The sequence below is a fragment of the Chrysochloris asiatica genome, unplaced genomic scaffold (assembly GCF_000296735.1).
Source record: "Chrysochloris asiatica unplaced genomic scaffold, ChrAsi1.0 scaffold00175, whole genome shotgun sequence".
In the NCBI taxonomy this organism is placed as follows: Eukaryota; Metazoa; Chordata; class Mammalia; order Afrosoricida; family Chrysochloridae; genus Chrysochloris; species Chrysochloris asiatica.
This window is the reverse complement of record NW_006408693.1, coordinates 33,498-38,745: the sequence shown is the minus strand read 5'-3', so window position 1 is coordinate 38,745 and position 5,248 is coordinate 33,498.

Sequence of the window (5,248 nt, the reverse complement as noted above, 5' to 3'; positions counted from 1 at the left end):
GAAAACAATTATTTTCATCTAATAGGCAAGTGTCAATGCATCTAATTTATTAAATAGTCTATGTTAAAGATTTTTAAAATTGTACTAATATTGTCATTTCATCAATAAAATGATTTAATTTAGATTTATTCAAAGCAAAACCATAAAGAGATTTACTAATCTAATTACTATTCAACATTTCTGCATGGCTCTTCAATCTTTCTTCACCTCTTATCTCAGTGCCTAACTGAACATATGGCTTTCTGAGTTTCTCTGGAATCTAAAGAAGGGAATTGTTAGGGAAAAAAAAAAAAAAATGCATCTAGTGTATGTGGTAAGCTCATGTATTTGTGTGTATGTATGTGTGTGTTCAAGCATGATGTACAATATGAGGCAGAAGGTTATTGCCAAGAAAATGCCATCATTATAGAGGACTATCATTCATAGAATGTTATACCACTTTCCCACAAGTTACCAAATGTGTAAAAGTAGTTGAACACATTAATACATTTTAGTTATACAATATCATGTGAGTGCAACTATATGCAAAAGAAACCAAAAAAAGACACATATGTAGGGGTCAGTCAAGAATTATCTGCACTCTATCTGTAGAATTTATCTAATCAACTTTTTAAAAAGATAAATATATCGCTTTTTGACATAACTCCTTACTTTTCAATACACTTAGTCCATCTGTCAACAAGCCTTTATATTCCCTAATACAAAAAAAGTTTCAGGCTGAACTGTGAGTCATGGTATTATTGTTTATCAGAGATGGATCTCTGTCCTTGAAGGGTTGTTTTCTGGGGATCAAACCAGTGAAAGTCCGATGGAGCAATATCAGAACTTGAAGGAGGATGTTTTGACTCCTCAAAATGAAGTTTTTGCAGAGTATCAACAGTGTGGACAGAGGTGTGCAGACATGCATTGTCATGCATGATCAATATGCCCTTGGATAGCACTCATCTACCTTGAATCTGAAGTTTAGGCTTCAGCTTTTCGGTGAGTACCTCAATGTAATGAGCACTGCTGATTGCTGAGCCCTTTTCCTGAGAGTGTTCGTATACTGGCTCTTTAGAATTCCAAAAAACTGTAAACATAAATTTTCCAGCTGAGGGTTGACTTTTGAACTTGTTCTTGGTTGGTGATTGAGAATGTTTCCATCTCATACATTGCCATTTACTCTCACGCTTGTAGTGATAAATCTGTTTCTCATCATCAGTAATGATTTTTTAAAGAAACTTTTACCTTCCTTCTAGAATTGGTCCAAATTTTGTTTGGACTCTTCTGTTATGTTCTTCCATGCGTGGTTTTGGTACCTATCTCAAACAAAGTTCTCAAAACCTAAGTCTGTCATGGATTATTTCAGAGGCAGAGCCATGGTTGATTTGCCAATGATTTGCCACATAACACACAGTCAGTCATCTTTTCGACAGAATCATTTCACATGCATGCTCAATATTGTCATCAGCCGTGGATAAGGACAAACCTTTTAATATAACTGGAGTGAGGATAATTTTTGACTCATCCTTATACATTAGAAAGATTTATACTCTCAAGAGACACTGTGTATTTAAATGTCTATTTTAAACTAAAATATGTTAAAGTTTTAATTTTAGACAAAAATATATTAAATGGTTTGGAAAAGTAAAATGGAAACTGAAATTCGGCAACGAATCTTTAGTTTCAGATAGCAATGCAGAAAAAGATGTATACGAGGATGCTTCAAAACATCATAGAAAAATTTCATTAGCTTTCAATATCATTTTACCATGGTATCTTTCAAGCTCCCTCTTGTGTGTGTGTGTGTGTGTGTGTGTGTATGTGTGGCGTTGTGGGTTAATGCATCAGACTGCAAAGCCATTTGAAATATAATGTTGGTGGTTCAAGCTCACCAGCTGCTCCTCAGAAACCCTTACAGGGTAGCTATGGGTTGGAATTGACTTGACGGCACTTTACAACAACAACAAATACATATATATAAAACCATATGTACTTTCAAAGTGTGCTGTTGTGTCCTGAACCAGGCCACCTGTGGTTCAAGCCTACTTTGAATTTCATTCAGCACAGTAGCCCACAGCACCACCACAGCTGGTGGCCAGGAGACAGACCTGCAGAATGCACCCTTTGGTTGTTTAAATAATTAAATATTCCTGAGTGTTTTTGTGTATAGCAAACACACACACACACACACACACAAAACCCCAGAGAGAATAGAAGCAAATATTGTTGAATGATGATGCATGGAGAAGACGGCAACCATCGCAAAGAAACAAACCATGATAGGACGAGGGCAAAACTCATGCTGTCCCATGTAAACCATCACTCAGTCCACAACAAAAGTTTTTTTTTTTTTTTTTAATGAATTAAAAAAAAAAAGACCCAAAGAGAGAAGATCTTCATGGAAGTTACGTTCACATGAATCTAACTTCATGGAAGTTGGATTACAAAGCCCACTTTGTAACTATTACTCAGAATCCTTTGGAAAGACAATTTTTGTTTTGTTTTTTAATGTTTTATTGTGAATTATGTGATAGTCTACATGGGAAAACACTAGCTCTATACTCATCCCATCATATATCGCCACACTGCCCTAGCCACAATCCTCTCCATGCATCATCAACCAACCAAATGGCACACCGCGCGTGCCTATACCCGTCCCTCCCCAATCAGCACACAACCCCTCTCCCTCTCTGGGTCCAGAATTCTAAGCTGCTTCATCTCTCCACGTCATTATCTCCATCTCCATCTCCAGCACCACCGCCCCCCTGGCTAGGGTCCTACACTCCCCTCTTCTCCCTTGATGGTCCCAGGGACCTCCGTCCCCAGACCGCAAAGTCAATCACTCCCCTAGCCTTGTTACAAAATATCCACGTCTACATTTCCAATCCTCAGAGTCAGTCCTGATAGTAATCACTAACCATTGTACCACACGAGTGCAATCTACATCTCCTTTCATAAGTCCTACCCAGACACATTGGATACTACTCAGTGGAGATTCTACCCACCCTATGCCCTCCAGATGCAGGTTCCCACCTGAAAGCCTTCAAGACAGTCACCTCCTGCCTCCACAGCCCGCCCACCTCCATTTTGGGTAGCCAACATCCAAGCTGCCCATCCCTGTCCACCCTGTGCTTTGAGGGGGTGGGATGATCCTTGCTGTAAAGATTTGTTTACTCTTTTGAGCTGCTGCATCCATTGGTATAGGTCAAGTTCACCAAACTGTATCAGACTACTCTTTATTTCCTTTAATTTCTTCTTCTAGTTGAACTCTGATCATCCAGCCATTGAAGCCAGTTCAAGTGGGTATAATCAGTAAGTGTGAGTGTTCTTGTGCATATGCCCTCTCTTCTTATAAGCTGGATGCTTCATTCTCCAATCTAGTCCTCTGTGGCTATGTCAGACTGGGCCCAGGAGTCCCCAGGTCCTGCCATACTGCTGTCCAACCAAGTCTCCACCCAGGTTCACCGGAATCTATTGAACGTGGTTGGACTTAGCTCACAGCTCCATTGATGTTTTTCCCTCACTTCCTCTATCGGTGACCAACGTGGTCATTAGTCAGAGCATGTGTCTGATCATGTAGTCCCACTGAGTCTCAGTCTTGAAAGGAGGTTAGCCCTGAGGGGACCCGACCACTTACCTTGAAGTCTCCTGTGTGAGCAACTTGCTTGTTTTTGTAGTAGTCAGTCAGACTGCTGTTATTTTTTTTGTATTTTTTCTGTTGAACTTCCTTTCAAGAAGAATCTTCTGTTCTTCTAGTCTCTCCAGGCTGGTCTGATTATACTTTCAAGTGGAAATTTCCCACCTCAGAAAATTCTGGATGGGGTTCAGGATTCTACTCATGATCTTATATAATGCAGAGACTCCACAGGAAGCCTCCTTCACTAGGCACATTGTAGCCTCATTTTAGGTATTCCAATGAGTTATGGGCAGGAGACAGACTTACAAGCTTTCTATGGTGATATTTCTTGTTATTTCCTTTCTGTCACCATCAAGTGTCTATTTTATAATGGTATGCCAGGGAAACCAAGATTCAAAAGACAGCCAAGCATCTGAACATTATTTCCCACCCCCTTTTTGCATTCCAACCATGCCTCAATCCCTGTATCCCAGAGCCCTGTTGTTCCAAGGCTGTGCATACATCATTATTTGCCTCTGTCCCACTTAGCCCATGCAAACCTGCCTAATTGTTTTCCCATCCACCTTGTTCTTTCATTCCCCTTCCCTTTCTTGTGTATTGCCCCCCTCTCTAGCACCCAAACTATCCTGTGTCTATTCCCTACCCTGTGCTACACCTTCCCCTTCCTCTACTCACCCCACTCCCTACATTCCAGTAACCAACAAAGAATTCCTCACCCCTTTAGTATGGGTTCTTTTTCTTAGTCTTTGACAGTAGGGGTCCTATGCAGTATTTCTCTTTTTGTGACTGACTAATTTCACTCAACATAATGTCCTCAAGCTTCATCTGTGTTATGTGATAGCTTACAGCTTCCTTGTTGTTCTTGAAGGTAGCATAATATTCCAATTTGTGTATGTACCACAGTTTGTTTATTCATTCTTCTGTTGATGGGGGCTTAGGCTGTCTCCATCTTTTTGCTATTGTAAATGGTGCTGCTATGAACATTGGTATGCATATATCTACTTGTGTTATGACTTGTATTTCTTATGGGTAAATACCAAGTAGAGGAATTGCAGAATCATAAGGTATTTCCATTTCCAACCTTCTAAAGAAATGCCATATTGCTTTCCAGAGAGGTTGGACCATTTTGCAATCCCACCAGCAATGCTGAAGTGTCATCTCATTCTCCCCACATCCTCACCAGCATTTATTGTCCTTTAATTTTTTAAAAATTTGCTGTTATTGCTGGTGTGCGATGATCTCTCATTGTTGTTTAGATTTGCATCTCTCTAAAGCTACTGATTGTGAACATTTCTTCATATGTTTGTTGGCTGCCTGGATCTCCTCCTTGGTGAAGTGTCTGTTCATGTCCTGTGCCCATTTTTTAATTAGGTTATTTGTCTTTTTCTTGTAGAGGTGCTGTAGTTTCCTATATATTTTATAAATGAGTCCCTTCAAAATGTGTCATTGCAAAAGATTTTTTTCCATTCTATAGAGTCCCTTTTTACTCTTCTGGTGAAGTCTTTTGGTGCACACACGTTTTTAATCTTTAGTGTGTCCCAATGATCTATTTTGTCTACTTTTGTTTGTGTAGTTTTCAAAATGTTTGGTAGTCGTATATTCCCTAAATTAGAGCCCTCACATTTGTCC